Source organism: Tinamus guttatus, unplaced genomic scaffold, assembly GCF_059628265.1.
Source record: "Tinamus guttatus ecotype Peru unplaced genomic scaffold, ASM5962826v1 Tinamus_guttatus_pri_ptg000815l, whole genome shotgun sequence".
NCBI lineage: Eukaryota > Metazoa > Chordata > Aves > Tinamiformes > Tinamidae > Tinamus > Tinamus guttatus.
In genome coordinates this window covers 29,383-41,178 of record NW_028289349.1, presented here as the reverse complement: position 1 = coordinate 41,178, position 11,796 = coordinate 29,383, and positions in this window count along the sequence as shown.

The window sequence follows — 11,796 nt, the reverse complement described above, 5'->3', positions numbered from 1 at the left end:
ACAATTTCAGAGGCAAAAATAATGGTCACGAGGACATACTATAACCCACTCCCAGGAGAAGAGTATTACCTCAATGATTTGAGGTTGGGGACAACAGCCAGTGGGGAAATGTAGGACCCTGTGCAAAGAGGGGCCATGTAAGAGGTTAATAAGGTTGAGGTGACTAGGTACCTAATTTTGCTATTTGCTTCTGTGAACATAGCTTGCTACTTATGCTGAGTCACTCTGCTCTTGCTGCAACCATGAGATAAGATATCAGCCGTGAAGAACTGGTAACTGCAAATAACGTATGAAGGAGTTGCAGCTGTCTATAAAAACACGAACTTTTCCCAAGACAGAGTGGATCTCAGGAAAACTGTAAGAGGTCCGACGCCAGATGGCTAATAAAAGCTTGCTTTACAACCCACCAGGTTGAGTGTGTGGGTGATTATTGAGATTTACCCACAAATCCATGGGCCCTGATGGGATGCACCCCAGAGCGCTGCGTGAGCTGGCAGAGGTCATAGCTAAGCCGCTCTCCATCATCTTTGAAAGATCCTGGAGAATGGGGGGCGGTGCCAGAGGACTGGAAGAAGGCCAATGTCACGCCAGTCTTCAAAAAAGGCAAGAAGGAGGACCCAGGCAACTACAGGCCAGTAAGCCTCACCTCCGTCCCCAGAAAAGTGATGGAACGGCTCATACTGGCTGTTGTCTCCAGGCACATGGAGGATAAGAAGGTGCTCAAGAGTAGTCAGCATGGATTCACCAAGGGGAAATCTTGCCTGACTAACCTGATAGCCTTCTATGATGGAATCACCAGCTGGATAGATGAGGGGAGAGCGGTGGATGTCGTCTATCTCGACTTCACCAAGGCTTTTGACACCGTCCCTCACAACATCCTCCTGGGCAAGCTCCGGAAGTGTGGGATAGATGAGTGCACAGTGAAGTGGATTAGGAACTGGCTGGATGGCAGGGCCCAGAGAGTGGTGATCAGCGGTGCAGAGTCTAGTTGGAGGCCTGTAGCTAGCGGTGTCCCCCAGGGGTCAGTCCTTGGTCCAGTCCTGTTCAATTTATTCATCAATGACCTGGATGAAGGCACAGAGTGCTCCCTCAGCAAGTTTGCTGATGATACCAAACTGGGAGGAGTAGCCGATACCCCAGAGGGCTGCGCTGCCATCCAGAGGGACCTGGACAGACTGGACAACTGGGCGGTGAAAAACCTCATGCAATTCAACAAGGCCAAGTGCAAGGTTCTGCACCTGGGGAAGGAATAACCCCAGACACCAGTACAGGCTGGGGACTGACCTTCTGGAGAAAGCAACTCTTCAGAGAAAGATCTGGGTGTCATGGTGGACAAGTTGACCATGAGGCAGCAGTGTGCTCTTGTGGCCAAGAATCATAGAATCATAGAATGCTTAGGTTTGGAAGGGACCTCTAGAGATCATCTAGTCCAACCCCCCTGCATACGCAGGGACACCTAGAGCACGTGGCACAGGACTGCATCCAAGCGGGTTTTGAAGATCTCCAGAGAAGGAGACTCCACAACCTCTCTGGGCAGCCTGTTCCAGTGCTCTGTCACCCTCACTGTTAAGAAATTTTTCCTTAAGTTCCTATGGAATTTTTGATGTTTCAGTTTCCGGCCATTTCCTCTAGTCCTATCAGTGGCCACCACTGAAAAGAGACCATCCCCGTCCTCTGCACTCCCTCCCTTGAGGTATTTATATACACTGATTAGATCCCCTCTCAGCCTTCTCTTCTCCAGGCTGAACAGGCCCAGCTCCCTCAGCCTCTCCTCATAGGGCAGATGTTCCAGGCCCCTGATCATCCTTGTAGCCCTGCGCTGGACTCTCTCCAGCAGCTCCACATCCCTCTTGTACTGTGGAGCCCAGAACTGGACACAGTACTCCAGATGCGGCCTCACCAGGGCTGAGTAGAGGGGCAGGATCACCTCCCTCGACCTGCTAGAGATGCTCTTCTTAATGCAGCCCAGGATTCCATTGGCCTTCTTGGCCACGAGGGCACACTGCTGCCTCATGGTCAACTTGTCATCCACCATGACACCCAGGTCTTTCTCCGCAGAGCTGCTCTCCACAAGATCGGTCCCCAGCCTGTACTGGTGTCTGGGGTTATTCCTCCCCAGGTGCAGGACCTTGCACTTGGCCTTGTTGAATTGCATGAGGTTTTTCACCGCCCAGTTGTCCAGTCTGTCCAGGTCCCTCTGGATGGCAGCACAGCCCTCTGGGGTATCGGCTACTCCTCCCAGTTTCGTGTCATCAGCAAACTTGCTGAGGGTGCACTCTGTGCCTTCATCCAGGTCATTGATGAATAAATTGAACAGGACTGGACCAAGGACTGACCCCTGGGGGACCCCACTAGCCACAGGCCTCCAACTAGACTCTGCACCGCTGATCACCACTCTCTGGGCCCTGCCATCCAGCCAGTTCCTAATCCATCTCACTGTCCACTCATCTATCCCACACTTCCAGAGCTTGCCCAGGAGGATGTTGTGAGGGACGGTGTCAAAAGCCTTGGTGAAGTTGAGATAGACGACATCCACCGCTCTCCCCTCGTCTATCCAGCCAGTCATTTCATCATAGAAGGCTATCAGGTTAGTCAGGCAAGATTTCCCCTTGGTGAATCCATGCTGACTACTCTTGAGCACCTTCTTGTCCTCCATGTGCCTGGAGACAACGGCCAGTATGAGCCGTTCCATCACTTTTCCGGGGACGGAGGTGAGGCTGACTGGCCTGTAGTTGCCTGGGTCCTCCTTTTTGCCTTTTTTGAAGACTGGCGTGACATTGGCCTTCTTCCAGTCTTCCGGCACCTCCCCCGTTCTCCAGGATCTTTCAAAGATGATGGAGAGTGGCTTAGCTATGACCTCTGCCAGCTCCCGCAGCACTCTGGGGTGCATCCCATCAGGGCCCATGGATTTGTGGATATCGAGGTTCCTTAGGTGCTCTCTGACCCAATCTTCCTCTACCCAGGGCAAGTCTTCCTCTCCACCAGCTTCTTCTCTTGTCTCTAGGGCCTGGGGCTCTAAAGGGCTGCCCTTGGTAAACACCGAAGCAAAGAAGGCATTGAGCAACTCTGCTTTTTCTGTGTTATTTGTAACCAAGGTGCCCATCCCGTCCTCCAGCGGACCCACGTTTTCCCTGATCTTCCTTTTGCTGTTAATGTATTTGAAGAATTTTTTTTTGTTATTTTAACGTCCCTTGCCAGCTTGCCTTCCAGACGTGCCTTAGCTTTCCTTGTCGCATCTCTGCACTCCCTGACTACGTTGCTGTATTTCTCCCAGGGGGCCTGTCCTTTTTTCCACATTCTGTATACCGCTGCCTTCTGCTTGAGCATTGCCACAAGCTCCCGGCTCATCCACGCAGGTCGCCTGCCCCCTTTGCCTCCCTTCCTACAAACAGGGATGCACTGTTGCTGGACGTGGAGGAAGTGCCGCTTGAAAACTAACCAGCTCTCTTGGGCCCCCCTTCCTTCTAGAGCACTAGCCCATGGGATTCTACCGAGGAGGTCTCTGAAGAGGCTAAAGTTGGCCCTCCTGAAGTCCATCGTCGCAAGGCTACTTACAGCCCTGCCTCCTCCTCGTTGAATCCTGAACTCCACCAACTCATGGTCACTGCAGCCGAGGCTACCCCCCACCTTCACATCTCCTACTAGGCCCTCCCTATTTGATAGCACGAGGTCCAGTAGCCCACCTCTCCTCGTCGGCTCCTCCACAACCTGCGTCAAAAAGTTATCGTCGACGCTCTGCAGGAACCTCCAGGACTGCTTATGCCTGGCTGTGTTGTCCTCCCAGTTGATGTCGGGGTAGTTGAAGTCCCCCATGAGAACCAGGGCCTGTGACTGTGAGGCAACATCCAGCTGCCTATAGAAGGCCTCATCAACCTCCTCGTCTTGGTCAGGTGGCCTGTAGCAGACACCCACCACAGTGTCTCCCACATTAGCCTGCCCTCTAATCCTTACCCACAAGCTCTCAACTCGCTCATCCTCGACTCCCAGGTTGAGCTCCATGCATTCCAGTTGCTCTCTCACATAAAGAGCAACTCTACCACCTCGCCTTCCCAGCCTGCCCTTCCTAAAGAGCACATAGCCTTCCATGGCAGCGCTCCAGTCGTGCGAGCTATCCCACCACGTCTCTGTGATTCCGATGAGATCATGACGCTGAGACCGCACACAGATCTCCAGTTCATCCTGCTTATTCCCCATGCTTCGCGCATTGGTATACAGGCATTTCAGGGAAGCAACAGAGGCCACAGGTTTCCCAGGAGGGGTGAAAGAGGACACTCCGGGATCATTTCCTATCCTCACTTCCCCACTACCATACTCCCGCTGGGCGCCATCTGACCTGGGCTGTGCGGTACTGCTTGCCGTGTCAGTGTGCCACTCCCCTTCCCCCTTCTTGCTTAGTTTAAAGCCCTCCTAACCAGGTTGGCCAGCCTTTTTGCAAAGAGACGTGTGCCCCTCTTGCTAAGATGAGTCCCATCATTCCCCACTAGCTGTTGGTCATCAAACAGAGACCCATGGTCATAGAAGCCAAAACCCTGTTGCCAGGCCCAGCGGCGCAGCCAGTTGTTAAGCTGCCATATCCGCCTTCTCCTCCTTGAATCCATTCCCCTCGTTGGCAGAATGGAGGAGAACACCACCTGGGCACCTGTACCTTTGATGGCCATCCCTAGGGCTCTGAAGTCTTGCTTGACGTCCCTCATTTTCCCCATGGCATCATTAGCACCCACATGAATCAATAGTAGAGGATAATAGTCCGACTCCTGAACAATTCTTGGGAGCCTTTCTGTGACATCCTTTATTTTGGCCCCAGGCAAGCAGCAGACCTCTCTGGATGAGGGGTCCAGTCTACATATCGGTGCCTCCGTGCCCTGCAGCGTGGAGTCACCCACGACGATCACCCGACGCTTCTTCCGGGTGCTCCTTTTCACTTTAGGGGGAGCAGCCTTGCTGCATGGATTAGACTGCCCCTCTGTAGAGATCCCCTTAGACAGGCCTTGGTTCAAGGCCTCCTCTATCTGATTCACATGTTCCAGGGCCTCGTACCTGTTGAACGTGGTCACCGGTGGAGGTGAGGTGGGCTGTAGAGGGGATCTTCTGCCACCTCGAGTGGGGACCTGTTTCCATTGTTGGTCGTCCCTGGATACTGTTAAGTCCACCCCCTCTACCCTAGGGCAAGAGGGCACTGGACTTTCTGACTGAATTGGGGAGTTCTCAGGGTAGCTTTCCTGGGAATACTGCAGGATGCAGCTCCACCAGTCGATTTCCCTTTCGCATTCCCTGATGGCCCTCAGTCGTTCTACCTCCTCCTTTAGCTCCGCCACCAGGCTGAGCAGGTCATCCACCTGCTCACACCTAAAGCAGGTTGTGCTTTCGCCACTCCCCGGTAACATGGAGAGGCCCAGGCATTCCCCGCAGCCAGAAGCCTGGACCGCTGCATGTTTCTGTGGCGGTTCAGTCTGGGTCGCCACAGTCTTCCTGGCGGAAGCTCTCTGCCGAGTGGAGACCATGTCTTTACCTGACCCCTACTCCCTGATCCCTGACCCCTGCCCGCACCTCCTGCCTGCGCTAACTGCCGCGCTGCGCTTCTGGTCGCTCGCGCTCCCTGGGGGCATCTTTTGAATTCCCGCCTGCCCTGCCGGCTCCGCCCCCGCTGAGTCAGAGCCGCCTCTGGCCGGGAGCTCAGCACTGCCCGCACGGGGGTCGGCGCTGGGGCTGCCTCTCGCTCTGTTGTTCGCCTCTAGACAAGGAGCTCCGGGACGAGCGTCCGCTCCAGAGCCCTTCCCTTCGAGAAGAAAGGACACATTATTTTGTTCAATTCCCAGTGCTTGCAGCACACCTAATGATCTCTACATGGGGTCGCTGGCCCTTCTGTGCCCCGCATACTGGAGCTTGGCTGTTGCTTCATTCTTGTATTCTATACTGAAGTTATGTCCCTAATCTCTCTGCAAGGATACAAGTCAGAGTACGGCTCTCAATCCTCCTCCTCCCCCCGGAACATCTGGTCCACTTGTGGGGAAAGGCAAGGGGGGGAAGGGGAGGAGGAGTTGCCTTAATTTTTGAAAAATCCTCCCCCAAGATCCCATTCAAGTATTCCTCTATGGTTTAATACCAACCCTTCCCTAGCAGGGAAGAGACTAGAGTTCGCTCCAGATTCATATGCCACAGTCGAGGTGGCTACTGCATGATTCACACGAGGTATCCCTCTCATCAGGGTAAGGGGCGCCCACTCTTTGGTCAACCCTCTATTGTTGAGCACCCTGATTGACTGAATCATCTGGACCTTCCCTGGTTGCAACACCCCAGCAGCTTCAAGAATCCGGTGTATGGCTTGATGGCAGTCAGTCACAAGTTTTCCCTTGACAGGCTGGTCACTCAAACCCCAAACAGGGATTACTTCCCCCTTGCACTTTTCTGGGTTCCCATGCAGTACTGTGACCTCCGCTCCCGTGTCCACCAAGGCACGAACTGTTTGTCTATTTTGTTCCAAACAATAAATGGCATGTGTAACGAACAGTCGATCATCTCGGTGAGAGATGTTACATTGGAACCCTTCGGACACTGGAGCTTGGCCACCCCCCTATTCTTGTTTCGTATATTCTGGCTCCTCCTGAGGGGGAGAAACTGTCTCCAGCTTCTCCTTCGGTCTGAATCTTAACACTTTCTGCTCTAAATCCTCCCACGGGTGCAACACCTGTGATCTATCAGCCTTGGACATTATTCCTGAGTGTTGCTTGGCCACCTGGACTGCACGGACATTATATTGGTGTGCTAGTTGGCGTAATACTTCTGTTGGTTTCCCATCAATTTCCTGTCTATCAACGCCCTTCTGTAAAAGCAGACGGAAGAGCCGAGCTCGCTCCCCGGATTCCGACCCTGTGTTCCCACTCAGACCTCTTTTCTCACTGCCGCCTTTTCCATCCACCTCTAACACCAATCCTGGAAGGTCCCCTATCCGTTGCAACTTTTCAATTATGTTCTCAATAGGGCTTCCTTGTTCTGACATCAGAACTGGAATTAGATAGGGGCGCCACGCTCCTGGGCATCCCTCCAACAACTTATTTCGCATCCCGGGTAACAACGGCTGCTGTAGATAGAGCTCTGGACTTCCCAATCCTATAGCAATCTTCATGGCCTCTGCCTTAAGCATCTGGCATGCTTGTCTTATAGTTACCCAGGAGGAGCTGGATGGGGGCCAATCGCCGTCATTAGTGTGGTGGCAAGTGAGACCCTCGGCTACCACAGCAATAAGACTCTTGCCGCTTCCGTCCACTCTTTTCAGGGCGGACTGTACATACATGTCATTAGTTAACCCCAAAAACCTTGGTGTATTGACATTGTCAATTATCACCGAATCGGCCCCTTCTTCCATTAATCTTACCATCCAGGACTGTGGTTTTTCCCCAGGTTATTGTTTACACTTCTCTAGCAGATATTTAATATCTTCAGGGGTAAAATCTGTTAGTTCATCCTGTCGCACCACTTGTCCTGGCCCTGGCAGCACAGCTTTCCTTCATATTACCAGGGCGGATTGTCTTTTTGGCTTGTCCCGTGATGGGCCCTTCTCCTCTGGTATGGGGACTTCCTCGTCTGATTCCCAAATATCCCCATCCCAAGTGTCCGGGTGCCCGTCAGGTTCAGTGATAATAGTCCACACCCGGCTCCCCTTTTGCTCTGTTTTTCTCCCTTTCCTGTTCTTTACCACTCGTATCGCATAATGTGTCTCCAATTTAGCACATTTCTCCTCCAGGAGCTCCCTCTGATCATTGACCTCCAGGAGAGCCTGCCTTTGCACCACCTGGGTGGCTCGGACTGCCTGTAATTCCTCTTGGAGGAGCTGATTCCTCTCCTGTTCCTCCTTTAACTGCCCCGGTAAAATCTTATATGCACACAGCAGAACACCTCCCATCCGACCAGCAGGTTCCAGTTGGACCAAGTTCTTAATACGGTCATTCTCCCCAAACTGACCCCAATACTGTAACACCGCCATGGGGTCCTTCTGCGCCCATGGTTCTGCAGATACCTGGGTGCAGGTCGCCCATCGGTTCCACAGAGTATTCCATGGTTCTGGCCCCCATTCAGGACGCTCCCTCGGAGGCGCAGCCTCCCTACAGTCGCCAGCGCTGCCTGCAGCTCTCCCGAAAAAGAACCACCGTATGTCGCACACACAATAAAGACCACAGACACAAACAGCACGAACACAATTTCTATCCAGTGGCACGACCTCAAGTACCTGTGCACTCCACTAGTGAGTTCCACTGTTTAATTGCCGAATCCCATCCTCGGTGCCAATTATGTTCCAGATGGGCTCGGGATTTGCCAATAATCACGCCAGAAGGAGATGACTACATCGAGCATTTATTCAGGTGAAAACACATAAAAGAAGCAAAGTATGGATAATTACTCACGAGGTGATACCTGCTGATCTGGACCCGAACATCCTCTCGAGCTGGCAGATCAGAGAGAGTTGCTGACCAGCTCCCATGGAGACAGCGTAGGCCTCAAAGTCAGGAGTTTCTTCTCCCCGCCCCGGCTCTCTCTGCACTGTCCTCTCTTATGCCTGGTGCATCCTGGCACATAGGGTCAGTACGACCCAGGAGACAGGCCGGGGGGCGGATGAACTCCGCCTCTAGTTGTGCAACTCTCCCCCCAGGTGCGCAGGCGCGCATACCAGTCGAGGGTCCCAGCCCTCAATTCGAGGGTCCTGCCTTCCTCCTCTTCTTCCTCATTTCCGGGTGTTTGACCTCCAAAGCTAGTTTGGAGGACGTCTGCGGTTAAGCTGGCTACAAGCCCAGCCGAGCGGTTGGCTTCAACAGATTTCCAGGGGGGGCTGCCTGTGAACCGGGCTGAGCAGCTGCCTCCGTGCTCCTTATCGCTCAGCCTAGACAGCCAAACATCTTCTTTCCCAAGGTCTGGCCTCTTCTTCTCACAGGAGATTTTTATTACTCTATAGATCACAGAAATTTCCATCTCCAATACACAAGGGAAAAAAGCTACTGTACAACTGCTGCGGGACTGAGAAGCTGATTGGATAGTCTCAGTGTAAGCCTTTGGATTATTGATTTATTCAGTAACTGTGCTTCGCATGCTTGTAGGCAAATAAGGTATTGTATCCGGGACAGTACAGTATATAAGTTTTATCTGACGCTCAATAAAATGCTTCTGGTTCTTAACCTTGAGCCCCTGCTCTTCAACGCATCCACAAGAAGGCATTCCGCAACTCTGCTTTTTATATGTCTTTCGTAACCAAGGGCACCCAACCCGTTCACCAGCGGACCCACAATTTCCCTGATCTTCCTTTTGCCATTGATATATTTGAAAAAACTCTTCTTGATATTTTTAACATCCCTTGCCAGATTTAATTCAAATTGTGCCTTAGCCTTCCTTGTTGCATCCCTGCATTCCCTGACAACATTCATAAGAGAAGAACCCTGGAGAGAAGAAGACTTGCCCTGGGTAGAGCAAGATTGGGTCAGAGAGCTCCTAAGGAAACTCGATATCCACAAATCCATGGGCCCTGATGGGATGCAGCCCAGAGTGCTGCGTGAGCTGGCAGATGTCATAGCTAAGCCACTCTACAACATCTTTGAAAGATCCTGGAGAACAGGGGAGGTGCCGGAGGACTGGAAGAAAACCAACGTCACGCCAGTCTTCAAAAAAGGCAAGAAGGAGGACCCAGGCAACTACAGGCCAGTCAGCCTCACTTCCATCCCTGGAAAAGTGATGGAACAGCTCATACTGGCCGTTGTCTCCAGGCACATGGAGGACAAGAAGGCGCTCAAGAGTAGTCAGCATGGATTCACCAAGGGGAAATCTTGCTTGACTAACCTGATACCTTCTATGATGGAATGACCAGCTGGATAGATGAGGGGAGAGCGTTGGATGTCGTCTATCTCAACTTCACCAAGGCTTTTGACACCGTCCCTCACAACATCCTCCTGGGCAAGCTCCGGAAATATGGGATAGATGAGTGCACAGTGAGGTGGATTAGGAACTGGCTGGATGGTAGAGTTCAGAGGGTGGTGATCAGCAGTGCCGAGTCTAGTTGGAGGCCTGTCGCTAGTGGTGTCCCCCAGGGGTCAGTCCTCGGTCCAGTCCTGTTCAATTTATTCATCAATGACCTGGATGAAGGCACAGAGTGCTCCCTCAGCAAGTTTGCTGATGATACCAAACTGGGAGGAGTAGCCGATACCCCAGAGGGCTGCGCTGCCATCCAGAGGGACCTGGACAGACTGGACAAGTGGGCGGTGAAAAACCTCATGCAATTCAACAAGGCCAAGTGCAAGGTTCTGCACCTGGGAAGGAATAACCCCAGACACCAGTACAGGCTGGGGACTGACTCTCTCTGGGGAGAGCAGCTCTGCAGAGAGGGACCTGGGTGTCATGGTGGATGACAAGTTGACCATGAGGCAGCAGTGTGCCCTCGTGGCCAAGAAGGCCAATGGAATCCTGGGGTGCATTAAGAAGAGCATCTCCAGCAGGTCGAGGGAGGTGATCCTGCCCCTCTACTCACCCCTGCTGAGGCCACATCTGGAGTATTGTGTCCAGTTCTGGGCCCCACAGTACAAGAGGGATGTGGAGCTGCTGGAGGGGGTCCAGCGCAGGGCCACGAGGATGATCAGGGGCCTGAAACATCTGCCCTATGAGGAGAGGCTGAGGGAGCTGGGCCTGTTCAGCCTGGAGAAGAGAAGGCTGAGAGGGGATCTAATCAGTGTATATAAATACCTCAAGGGAGGCAGTGAGGAGGATGGCGCTGGCCTCTTTTCATTGGTGGCCACTGACAGAACTAGAGGAAATGGCCACAAACTGAAGCACCAAAAGTTCCACAGGAACTTAAGGAAAAATTTCTTAACAGTGAGGGTGACGGAGCACTGGAACAGGCTGCCCAGAGAGGTTGTGGAGTCTCCTTCTCTGGAGATCTTCAAAACCTGCTTGGATGCAGTCCTGTGCCACGTGCTCTAGGTGACCCTGCGTGTGCAGGGGGTTTGGACTAGATCACCTCTAGAGGTCCCTTTCAACCTTATATATTCTGTGCTTCTATGATTCTATGATTCCTATATTCCTCCCAAGGAGCCTGTCCTTTTTTCCACATTCTGTATACTGCCTTTTCCTGTTCGACTTTTGCCATCAGCTCCTTGGTCATCCACGCAGGCCTCCTGCCCCCGCACCTGACTTCTTACTCATAGGGATGCACTGATCCCGAGTGTGGAGGAAGTGCTGCTTGAACACTAACCAGCTCTCTTGGGCCTCCCTTCCTTCTAGAGCCCTAGCCCATTGGATTCTTCCGAGGAGGTCTCTGAAGAGGCCAAAGTTGGCCCTCCTGAAGTCCATGGTTACAAGGCTGCTTACAGTACTGCTTCCTTCTCATTGGATCGTGGACTCCACCAACTCATGGTCAGTGCAGCCGAGGCTACCCTCAACCTTCACATCTCCAAGTCCCTCTCTATTTGTTAGTACAAGGTCCAGTAGCCCACCTCTTCTCATTGGCTCTTCCACAATGTGTCAAAAGTTATCATCAACGTACTGCAGAAACCTACAGGACGATAAAGGATGATATTCAAAATGTTATTAAGAAGGCTAAGTTGCATTTTGATTTCACAGTATGATGGCCTTCAAACTCTGCTTGACTTTTGAGGGGCCAACCCCATAGAGGGAAGAAATCACATGGAAGGAACTACTCTGTCCAAAGAAATAACTCTGACTCTCCTCCAAAAAAAAAAAAAAAAGAAAATAAAAGTAAACAAAAAAATGTGGTCTTTTCCTTTTTTATTTTTTTTTCTTTATTTTTTTAAAGACCACGGTAAA